General features: G+C 42.0%; 1 long non-coding RNA gene across 2 annotated transcripts in view; it reads left to right on the top strand.

Annotated features, from left to right (window-relative positions):
* The first annotated feature begins 1051 nt into the window (after window positions 1-1051).
* The window catches only part of LOC120755181 (uncharacterized), a 73732-nt gene continuing 62939 nt past the window's right edge, over window positions 1052-11844 (top strand). For both annotated transcript variants that reach the window (XR_009208041.1, XR_009208040.1), the window contains exon 1: window positions 1052-1100. This is a non-coding gene — a long non-coding RNA (uncharacterized LOC120755181). The remainder of the gene's footprint in view (window positions 1101-11844) is intronic.

Genomic DNA, 11844 nt, shown 5'->3' with positions numbered 1-11844 from the left:
CATGAGCAGCTGGGATAGGCACCTGAAATAATGAGTGAACAGAAGGAGGTTGGACCACTGCTGTGAGAAAAAAACCCTCATGGGCTTGCTCACATCAGTTTGAACACAGCTCACCTCCATCCTGGTGTCTCTGGGGTGTTTTCATCAGAGAAGTTAATCTCATCCTTCGGGTGTTTCGGCTGTAAAATTAAGGGACATTATATGTGTTACAGAATCACAGAATACACTGAGTAGACAGGGACCCACCAGGATCATCAAGCCCAGCTCCTGGCCCTGCACAGCATCATCTCCAAAAGTCACGGAAAGTGCTCAAGAGGGTTGTCCAAACACTTCCTGGGCACTGTCAGCCTTGGTGCTGTGACCACTGCCTTGGGGAGCCTCTTCCAGTGCCCAACCACATTTGGGTGAAGAACTTTTTCCTGATGTCCAACCCAAACCTTCCCTGACACAGCTCTACCCATTCCCTCAGGCCCTGTCACTGACAACCCAGAGAAGAGATCAGTGTCTTCTCCTCCTCTTTCCCAAAACTGCACCCAATATTCAAGGTGAGGCTGCCCTAGTGCTGAATGGGACAGGGGGACATGGTTTAGTGGTGGCTTGGCAGTGCTGGGTTAATGGCTGGACTCAGTCTCAGAGGGTTTTTTCAATTTAAATGATTTAATTATTCCATTCCCTCATTGCCATGATTTGGGACAGTGAAATGACCAGTTTCTACTGTGAATCAGGCAAAGGGCTAGAATATATTCTCTAGAACATGAATCTCATCTAAGTAAGTAATTTTATTTTATGTGAATATCATGAATAACAGAGAGAGGTGTTAGGGTTCCTGCTCAGCCTAGCAGGAGGGTTATTACTGTCCCAGTAGATGTCCATGTGCAAACCTCACACTTGTCACTTGCCAGTTTAGGCTTGGCTTACAGGCTTTCATTCACCTCTTTCCTTGCTCCCAAGTGTGCTCTAGCTCTCCAGAAGTCACAGATGCCCTCACTTGGGCCTGATTGCAGGGAGGTGACTATATCAGAGCAGCTGGGCTCCTCAGTTTCTTGGATCAAGGACAGAAGGGAGGAAGGAGAGAAAGAAAGCAGACACTCATTTTTAAGGTAAAATCATCTCTGGGAGGTGGGAAAACAAAATTGGGGTTCTGCCTTGTAGTGGCTTATGAACTTTTTGTGTTTGAAAACTGGATGCTGAAACCTAAATTTCATTTTTTGTGTTGGAGAAGCTTTAGAGTGGTTGGTCTTGTGGATGTTTAGTGGTTGAGCCCTGGTCTTGCTGTTTGCTTTGGTTTCTTCAAACAAATCTCTTAAATGTATTCTTAAATAAAACAAGCAAATAAGGTTGTCTTAAGGGAATTATTGCATTTACTTGGGTGATGGTATTAGGTGTGTGCTTAATTATTCTTTTGGTACCAGCCAAAGTACACGGGTATCAGCTCTCAGAAGCTGCTCAGAGCAGCTGTCTTTGCTTTATGTTTGGGAGTGAGGACTAGTGGAGTTTATAAGAGGGAAACAAAATACTGGTGGAAAACTGTTGTACGTATAGACTGCCTTTGCACGCAGTTAGAGTTGAAGATGTTACAACCAGTTTTCAAGGTATTTTTATAGCAAGAGAAGTGTGTTTCCTTCTGAAAGATGCCTGGTCCCCAAGCAGTGCAATAAGGAGGGTATGGAAAATGCTGTGGCTGCTTCACACAAGACCCATAAATGCAACGAGTCAGGTATTTTGCCTATATGCTGAGCTGGGAGCTGAAGGAAACCTGTTAAAAACGGTTAAGCTGGCAAAATAAACCCTCTCTGCCAATTGTTCTTGAGAGCAGAGGGGGCTGAGGTGGTGTGGGGCTGGAAGGGGATGCCCAGCTGTGTCTCCAGGAAAGGGGAGGAAGGGCTGGTCTGTGCCTGTGGCCCGGGGACAGGTTGCTGAACGGTTTGAAAATGAGGAAGGGGTGTTGCAGGGTATGAAATTTCTTCTGGAAAGAAGGGTGTGTGTTGTGGTGAGAGCACGGGGAGGTCGGGCGAGAAAGCTGTAAACACCTCTCCAAGAGGGCTGTTTCCTTCCCTGTTCCCCCTGTAGCACTGGCCTCCCCTGTCATCCCCAGCAAGAAGAGAAGTGAGAACTAAAACCTCGTGCATTCGGGGCTGTTGGTGTCCCTGCTGCACCTGCTCAAGTGCTGAGCAGCAGGTGTTTGTGGCCGCACTGGTGCTCCTGCAAGGAAGGGATGAAGGGCGTGAGCCTTGGCCAGGGCGGCTGCACAATATTTGGGGAGGTGGAGAAACCTTGGGTGTTGCAGAGATGCTCTTCAGGTCCCAGCAGGGAGACCCTCGAGTGCCAAGTCTTTTCATGTGTTTCCTTGCTGTAGGCCCCAGTTTATTGCCCTGCCATCCCCTTCCTCCCCCTAGAATAAAACCCCCGTGGTTTATCAAACCTCATTTTTTCCAAGTGCCTTTCTAAGTTTAGTTTTCTCTCCTAATTGTATGCCAAGATGGGGGAAGGGGGCAAGGGGGGGAAGAAATTGGTTAATTGATTAGTAATTTAGTCTCTGGTGATATGCTTATTTAAGAAATCTGCTGGAGTTATATATGTCAAATGATTCACATGAAAACAACATCAAGTGAATCATATATAAAAATGACATAATTGCTATTAAACTTAGAAGCCATATGTGTGGCTGAGGAAATTACTGGCTTTAGCAACTCTTTTATATTTCTTCCCAAAGCCAGTTATACTCCTCTGAACAGAGAAAGCAAGTTTATGTGTAGGAAAATAGTCCCTATGAGCGTTGTTTGGAGATCTGTTAATTCAAGGAAGTAGGTGCGTATTCCAGCACTGCAGGAAAAGAATCAAAATTGGGAGTGTTGGGAAGCTGAGAAAGGGGTCTGTTGCTTCTTCTTTTTCTCATCAGTGAGATTAAATGCTGGCTCTTGCAATATGCACCATCTGAGATTTTATTGCTTTCTGTTATTTTTAGTACTAGGAGGGAGATTAAATGAAATCCGGGATTATTTCAGACAGTGTTAAACTTCTCATTGCTCATTTCTGCCATCAGGCTCGGGCTGACCCACTTGGATGGGTCACTATAGAACGTGGGCTCTCCAGACAATTAATTCCTTTACCTATATCCAGCCTTATAGGAAAGCCTCAGCAAAAGCAAATATAGCTATTATTTCAGCTACGCTTTTATTTGACATTACTCTCTTCTCAGAAGTCTGTGTGCTGAACTCCACACATGCAAAGAGTGTTTTACGTGTGGCTCAGCATCCTTGAGTCTCTGTGGGATCACAGGCTCATGTCACTTCCCTGGGTGTTTTGGAAGCTTATTTTTATTTATGTCTTTAAGGCCCCTTGAAATAAACTTCAGCTGATTTAATATTTTGCATTTCTTTATCAGGAGATTAATAAGAAGGCCGATTTTTAGGGGTTTTTTTGAGTGTGTGTTTACTTCAAATCTTTACATTAAAAAAAACCCTAGCTTGATACAGCTGACTTGCTGCTTGCTACCGATGGCTCCTTCATTTTTATTCCTTTTTATAGGGTGGTGCCTTTTCCATTAGTCACAGCCCTCGACACGTTGATATATGCGCTAAGGAAGGCTCTAGGTGCTGGTGGTGATGAATAGCTGCTGGAGCACTCTCCTGCAGTTAATCTCTGGAGGAAGGAGAAATTCTGGTCCTGCTTCTGCAGGTTGCAGAGGTCTCCCTTGTCTTCAGGGTGGGTTTTGTTGGATCACGAGCGTGCCTGCCAGCTGGTGCTGGCACAGTTTTAGCCCAGGACATTAACAAGTCCCCCTTGGTGAAGAGGAGGGGTCACTAGGCAGCTATTCAGCCCTGACAGGGTGCCTGTGTCATCGGCACTGAGGGATGGAGCATCCATTGTGGCCTGTGAGATGTGAAGGAACCCCCCTGTATTTTCTGTAACTTGTTGCCAATAAATCAGCTTTTAGAAGCCACGCATCAAAGACTACCTCAGTGCACGTCATTATAAACCATATTTTGTTATGTCTGGAGTTACATTCCCTATGTTTTGGGCACTGTGTGTCCCACGGTTTGTCCTCGGCCGCCAGCCTGGACACACATCGTGTCTCCTGCAGGCCTTTGGGCTACCCTGGCACAAACAAGTTTGTCAGGAAAACGGGGATTATACTGTCCTGAGCTGGATTTTTTTTTTTTTTTTTTTTTTTCCCCCCTGCTGCATGTCTGTCTAATCTTGCTGTGGAGTCACTGATGTCAGAGGAATGAGCTCGGGCTGGAGTGGGCAGTGAATGCGTCTGTGATGAGAATAACGATTTATTCCGTAAACATGGAGCCCTGAGCTCTGACTCAGCCCCAGCTTGGGAAACCCAAGCCTTTCCCCTTGCCTGTGCCTGCCAACCCCTTCTCTTCCCTCAGACCTTCAGCCTTTCACCAAACGCATCCTGGAAGCTCTCTCTGATGCTTATCTAGGACCGCCACTGAACTTGTCAGTCAGTAAACACAAAGGGCTTTTGTTTCAAAGAGTTAATGCAGCTGGTTTGCCTAATTATTCAAAGGAAAAGGGATGAACTACGTAGGGAGCCACAGAGTGACCAGCATTTCTAAAGAATAATCTGATTTGTTGTAAGTTTTCTAAATGGATCTGGGTGGAGAATTGGTATCAGCAGTCAAAAAACTTGTTTTTTTTTTTTTTTTTTTTTTTTATTATTTTTGATTTTGGGAGCTCTTAGTCACTTTTGTCTGAATCCAGGTTCACAGCTGACTCATTCCTTCTGCTCTTCTTCCCCTGGTGACTTTTCCATGCTGTTTCATTTTTCCCAGATAGATCTTACTGGAGTAAGGCTATGCTAACCACGCTGCAAGTAGTGAAAACAGCGTGTGATTTCCTTGGGAAGCAGAGAACATCCTCCGTGTGTGTTTCTGGGACGTGTGTCCCAGATCACATGGGGGTCTGTGCAGCAGGGAAGTGCATCAGGATAAAGTGTGGGAGAGGCAGATGTCATCAGTGTCATTGGATTTACCTCCAGCTCTGGCTAAAGAGGAAATTATGATTAAATCTGTTGCAATCTTCACTCTGGTGCTCAGTTTGGCAGTGCAGAAAACTGAAGAGGTGCTGAAGGAACCAGTGTCAGGAGCTGCTCTTGCAAACTTTGTATTTTCACCTTGTTTGGGATTGGCACACCTTTGGGATGGCTTGAGAGAGAGCAAAATGCATTTCAGAAGAGGAAAAGGGTCTCCATGTAATGAAGAGTTCAACTGAAATAAGTGTGGGGAAAAATTATTTCTTTGCATGCCAGATTTCGTGCCACTTTCAAGCTAATCCTTTCAGTTCACTTCAATACAGCCACTGAAGTAGCTTAGAAAAAGAGAGAAAAAGATCTTTGATATGCTAGATCAACCAAAGTTTAAAAAATCTCTCTTTGTATATGCCATTTATAATGCAAATCTCAAGTTGGCATTTTAGTTTCACTTACTGCCGTTACTGAAGTACCTTGGAATACAAAGGCTGGAGATGGAGGACGATCCCAAATGACAGAGAGCCTTTAATAGTTCAATAATAAGTGCAAAAAAAAAAAAAATTACATTTCCTCATTTCTGTAAATACCTTCTACCTCCATAGAGTGTGAGGCACAGGGAAAAAAGAGAATCTCACTGTACAGAGGCTGAAGCTATTGGTCTGAGTCTTCTGGGAATTTGAATTCAGCTTTGGTAGTGTGTGTCCCCAAAAGGATTTGACCCTGGCTGGGGTGTGACTTTCCTTCCACCAGGAGAAAATGTAAGTGTTAACTCTGTTTGCTCAGGCAGTGAGCAACTGGTTAAGTTTTCTTTTGGAAAGAAGCCTAATTTCTAAGAGTCGCCTTCCCAAATATATAACCTGATTTCTTTCCCCTGTGTTCCCAACATTTAAGCACTGATTAAATGTCACCAAAGATAATAGGAGAAATGCTCATGACGGCCAGGCTATTTTAAAATAGCATGGGCATGCTTAAAGCAATAAGTAATTTTGCCTCTGCTACACAGTGTGTTTAATGCATATTTAAATTAAACTGTAGACAACTTTGAGCAGGCTGGATCTGGAAATGAGTTATCTTTCTAATTGGGGATATTTTGGGATTTGCCCTACTGGATTTCGCACAGCCACTCTGCAGAAGGTGACTCTTAAATGGGCTGATTGCAGGCTCCTGTCACTCTTCAGAGCAGGGATCTTGAGATTATCTCATCTGACTTTTGAATCCTTGTATTTTGGTATTCTAGGGACAGTAGGGGAACTTGGTCTGTAGTTCATAACCCAGCCCTGTGCTCTGTTTCCAAACCAGAATTAGTCTTCCTTTTCACTCCCTGCTTGGTGCCAATGTGCCTTTGTCTCCACTGAGAAATCGCTATGGCATCAGAGCTGAAGCACAGTTCAGGGTATTTCCTGGGAGTGGAAGTGTCAAGATCATATGTTCATTTATTAATTTTCCCCCACTGTGGGTTTTTTTGGTGGTTTTTATTAACTGCAAACAGCACTTAAACCTCGGCTATAGCATGCGTTGCACTGTATCCACCAGAAGTGCCAGTCTGATTTCAAAGGTTTAGAAATGTTTCCTAGAATCTGGGAAATGATGGGTGCAAAAAAAGAAAAAAAAAGTGTCGTCTAACTAAGCTGTTACTGATTATCTGAGTGCAATGCACAGATTAAAGGCCTGATCTAAAGACCACTGGGGTCAATTGACTGAAGTGGACTTTGAATCAAGTCTTAGGAGCATTCAGTGAATGCTGTGGTGGAGGGTGCTGGAGATGAGCACAGCACAATTTCCTCTCCAACAAGCCTGAAATACTCCAGCTGAAATTCTAAAGCAGAGTTGGTTTTCTGGCTTGTATTGAAAAGCCCTAAATTTATTGCATAACAGAGTGTTTTTAATATGTAATGTGAGAAATATTCAGCTGGGAGCAGAGATTTTTTTTTTTGGTAGCATCTCAAGAATGTGACTTTCCAGGTGTAGGAATGGGCATTTCAGAGGCTTTTTTTTTTCTTTTTGGACAAAAGGGTGTTTCATCAAACTTTCTGCTCTTCAAATTTCTATGATCTAAGTACTTTAGATTACATGTTTTCCCACATGGCAGCGATTCTATTGCCTTTTTTCAGTCTGCTATGGAAAAAACTTGAGAGGGAAAAAAATATAAATAAAATATGCCCAAGCATGCAAGTCAATGATCTGTGCGTTAAGCCTATTGGCACATACAGGACAATTTTATTGCATGACCTACTGGTTAAAAACATCAAAAATATAAGTCAAGTCATTTGAAGAACTGCTGTTTAGTGAGTTAGAATGAATGAAGTCTTTATTGAGTACGCGCTTCCAGATTCATCACTGGTTCTGTTCTAGTCATGCCCTATCCTAGTCTTGACTGCCCCAGGCAGTCTTTTTGAGGCCACTTGACCTGCCAGTCATATTTCAGAAACTACTGATACGGTTCCTGATTTAGTTTAGATTCCAAACAGGCTAGCTGCGGATTACAGACTAATGACCCATCAGATGCTAAAGGCAAAGGCTTTAAGTGCTCTAGTGAATTAAGCCTCAACATTGTCTGAAGGGAAGAATTTATTATGTCATTAAACTTGATTCAATAAGTTTCATTTCTTTAGACGCATTGCACTAAGCAAGGAGTCAGGAATTAGCGGCTGGGAGAGAGAACCATTTTAATTCTCTTCAGGTAAAGCATTGGTGTTCAAGTAGAGCAGCAAGGAGATGTCATTTCGCAGGATTTTGGCTGTATTGCTAAAAACAATAGGTTGAGAAAACTCTTCATAGCTGATTAACTAACCATGGACTCCTCGAACTGGGTTCACTTGAATATATGCTTCACTTGGTAAATACACAGCAAAGTGAGGCTTGCCTGATTTGATGAGACCCTTGGTGAGGTTTCGGGGGCTTTCCATCAAATATCAAAGCCTCAGTGGTGTAAAGATATTAGTAGCAAGTTATAGATGGCACTGGGATTTAATGCAAAACTTAATACGAGCACATAATGTGATGAGTCAAATGGGGATTGCAGCCTGCCTCGGAAGACTATAACAGTGATCTGAAGGAAAAAGCCTGCATAATGCAGAGATCACTTTAAAACATAAAAAAACACCCCACAAATTAAAAAAAAAAAAATAAATAAACATTTGGTGTTTTATCTAACTGCATATGTCTCCTAGTTGTGTTACAGCAACAGGAAAAAAAAAAGTGTTTATAAATAATAACAAAGATTCTTCAGGAAAATGTTAGGATTTCTGCCTGTAGCTTTTGTCACTCGTCTCTCCCAGTATCTGAGGGAGTTTGAGTCCTTCAAGATGTTTTTATGTTGTAGAGGTGGTCACACAATCAGAAGAGAAGGGCTAGAAAATGTGATTTTACTGTCATTCTTTTGCATGAGAGAGTAAGATGGTAAGACTGTATATTTTTGTCTTAAAATTAATTTAAATGTGGTTAGATTATGATTTTAATAAATTATGGACCTTATTACAAATGTTAAGTTGCACTGAAATATTTTGAACTGTATATATTTATATGACAGTAGGTCTGGGATTAGGGTTTTTTTTATTAGATGATTTTAATCACTTTAATACAATTCGTAATCAAAGGGAGTATTTAATATTCTGGTCTTAAAATGAAAATTGACCTAATGAGCTGATTGTCTCATTCTTTAATGGAGACTATTCTTTCCCTAAAATGCAATAGCTTTTCCTTGGGAGTTAAAGAAGTGGTAAAGGTCGCTCTGATTTATGTTCATACACAGTTCTACTTTTTTCCTTTCCTCTAACACACTGGAAAGGCAAAATTCACTGCTGTGTTAAAACCACTTTCCACTGTGATCTGAATGATTAAATCCTGCAGATATGTCTGTATATACACACATTTATGAATTCATATTTATCTTTAGGTTTCTAATGAAAAACATATATAATTCAACTGACCACTGCAAGATCTTAATCTATAGGCTGGGCTTCTGAAGAACTAAAACCGGGAAATTAATACAACTCCAGGAGATTCAGCAAAACAGCCAAAGAGTTTTCCACCTTCTCCTGCTGTTAGAACATTCTTAATTAGCGTGATAGTACTGAGTAGGTGTCCCACAAGTTGTCTCAGACCAGTACGAAAGTCAGCTTTACTGGTTTGTGGTGGGTTTGGGTTTCATGCTGGTTCTGCCTGCGTGTTTTGGACAAAAAGTTCTTCTGGGAATCAAGGAAAAGGATGTACTTAGGACATACCAGCCCCAACAAAAACTCTTAAGACTTTGTGCTGGAACTTGAATGGGTGCTTCAACTGCCTGATGTTAGTAAAAGAATTTTGGAGGACTTTGCTTAGTGGTTGTACAACGAATGTTGGAGTCTTGGAAGCTGCTGCGTAGTGGTGTTGGAGTGAGCTTTTCTTCCAACCCTTGTGGTGGCATTTTTTTTCTGGGCCCAGAGTGATGTCACCTGCAGTGCTCTGCGTGGGCATCCTCAGCCTTGGTCGCCTTGTCCTTCTCCACTGAAAATGTCAGGAAGATCTCAACTGGCAGTTTGAAGATTAAACAGATTTCAGTATTGTGCTGAAAAGGCAAAATATGCTGGTTAAATATGAAAGGGTGTATATTTATCTTCAGGCGTCAGCTGTGGCATCTTGTGCTGGTTGTAAGAAAATGTTACCCCCAGCTGGTGCAGTAGGACCCTGTTTCTCAGCATACTCTCCCCATTCTGCTGCTCCTGGCCCAGTATGTGTAAAAACAGCTTGCTGGAGTTTGAATCAGGGAAAATTCACATTTATGGGACCTCCCAGATATCCATGGTGTTGTTCTTTGTAAGAAGTTCCCTCCAGGAAGGACGGGAAGAGAGGGATGAGAAATGAAAGAGGGGAATGTAGTGCCACAGGTGGCCTCAGCATGTGCTCCTTCTCCTTTTGTGAGCCAAAACTCTTGACCAGCCCTATAGCTGGTGTGGGGAAGGCCATAAACACATTAGAAGCTGCCCCTCTCTCCCCCAGAATATCTGAAAACATCCATTTCCCCCTTTTTTTTTTTTTTTTTTTTTTTTTTTTGGCGTTGATTATGAATGTGAAAACAGGGACCTGAATCCCAGGAGATCACACTCCACATCTGATGCATGCAGCCTTGGCACAATCTCCATTCGTTTTCCCAAACTACATAACAGGGATAATATTTAACCAGATTGTGGGGGTGTTAAGTGATTGTTGCCTCTGTAGAACTGTGTTTTATCATCACCCCTGTGCCTGTTCCTGGCTGATCTGGGCAACGTGTCCTTGCCTGCTGCGTGGTGTGGCCGGAAAGTGTTGTCAGGTGGATTCCTCGGTGGCAGGGATATGGGACAGGTCTGGAAGTTGGGGTAGTAGAGTATTAGCAAACAAGATGTGCAGTAAGGGAGGTTTTTCATCAGGTTTTGGCTTCATGTGCACCTTTACTTATCTTTCATGGGGAATAGATGCAATTTGAGGCTGCTGGAAAAATAATAACCCAAAATACCAGATTTTTCAATGAATACTACTTGGGTGGAGAAGTGAGCAGGCCACCTCAAAGCCTTCTTTCTCTTTTAAACCTGTCCCATTTCAAACTGCATTTAGAAATTTTAACCCAGACTTGAAATTTTTCACAACATTACAAATATTCATTTCTCCTCTATGACTGCTAAACATGTGTCCCGCAAAGGAAATGCACTGAAGGGGAAGGAGAAAATTTCTTTCCAGTTTAACGCTGTCATCACTCCGTAGCTCAGGCTCTGTCGTGCTAAGAAAACACAGAGTATAAAGATTTCTGCTAACGAATACGAATTTGACTTCTGCAAGCGATGTTGTTCTTTATGGTGTTTCTTCAGCCTGTTCTGAAGATACTATTCCAAAAATAACTTCAGGTTTGGAGTGCTTTGAAAATGATAGCTTTCAGGAAAGGAGATGAGATTCAAGTTTTCCCATTTTTATGGAAGGTGGAATTGAGGCACAAAGAGCCACAGCTGGCCAATTTTTCTTTTTTTGATGTTTGATAACAGAAAAGGGTGTACTTTTGGAAATTCAGTTTGTGTGTTGTTTGTATAGGAGAAAAGTATGGATTTACTTGGTCTCCTGTTTAAAATAGGTTCCCCCTCCCTTTTTTTTTAACTGCTTCAAATTTGTAGCATTGGGGTTTTTTTATGTATATGATTGATGTGTACGTGTATTTAGCATTTGTTTGGTAAATTTGTGTGTAGTATTTTCTATAGTTTACTGCAGCCCTTTGTTCTTGTTTCTGATTTTTTTCTACAGTGTCTTCAAATACCTAATTAAAACTTATATAGCTTTACGAAGTTGGACAGCTGGTTTAAAAAAAAAGAGGGGGGAAATCCCTCCAAAACATTAGCCAGTGTCAGGTGGGTTTCCTTTCCCAGCTGTAGCTGATAGGATTATCATCAGATCTTTGCACTGGGAGGAAAGTTAACCACAAAGACAACAAGTTACAATGACAAAATGTGTTGTTCCTTTTTGCAGTGGATGACTTTAATTTCCAAAAGGGAGTCTCAGTTACCTATTTCAGAACGCTTCACTTGGCCCCAGGTATTTCAGGTAGATTAATAGCCTGATGTAATGTGCCCAGTGTGAAATCAGTGATGCGGTGGCGTTACCTTGGATGTCGTAGGTACAAGGTACAAACTTCATATTCCTGTTTTTCCCTTGCTTGCATTCCATCTTCCACCTTTTGGTAAATTTTAAACACACATTGCACCTTGAGCAAGGTTATGATTGGGTTTGCTTGGAAAAATTAGTTCAAACCAGTCACTGACAAGGGGAAGAGGTCATTATTTTCAAGACTAGAATGAAACATCAAGCAGTTCTTTACTGAACTTTCTTCTGATTTTTTTTTAGTAAAATATCCATTAATC

The sequence above is a fragment of the Hirundo rustica genome, chromosome 7 (genome assembly GCF_015227805.2).
Source record: "Hirundo rustica isolate bHirRus1 chromosome 7, bHirRus1.pri.v3, whole genome shotgun sequence".
NCBI classification, from domain to species: domain Eukaryota; kingdom Metazoa; phylum Chordata; class Aves; order Passeriformes; family Hirundinidae; genus Hirundo; species Hirundo rustica.
Note: the sequence above shows the minus strand (reverse complement) of the source record. Positions and strands in the feature narration are given on the sequence as shown.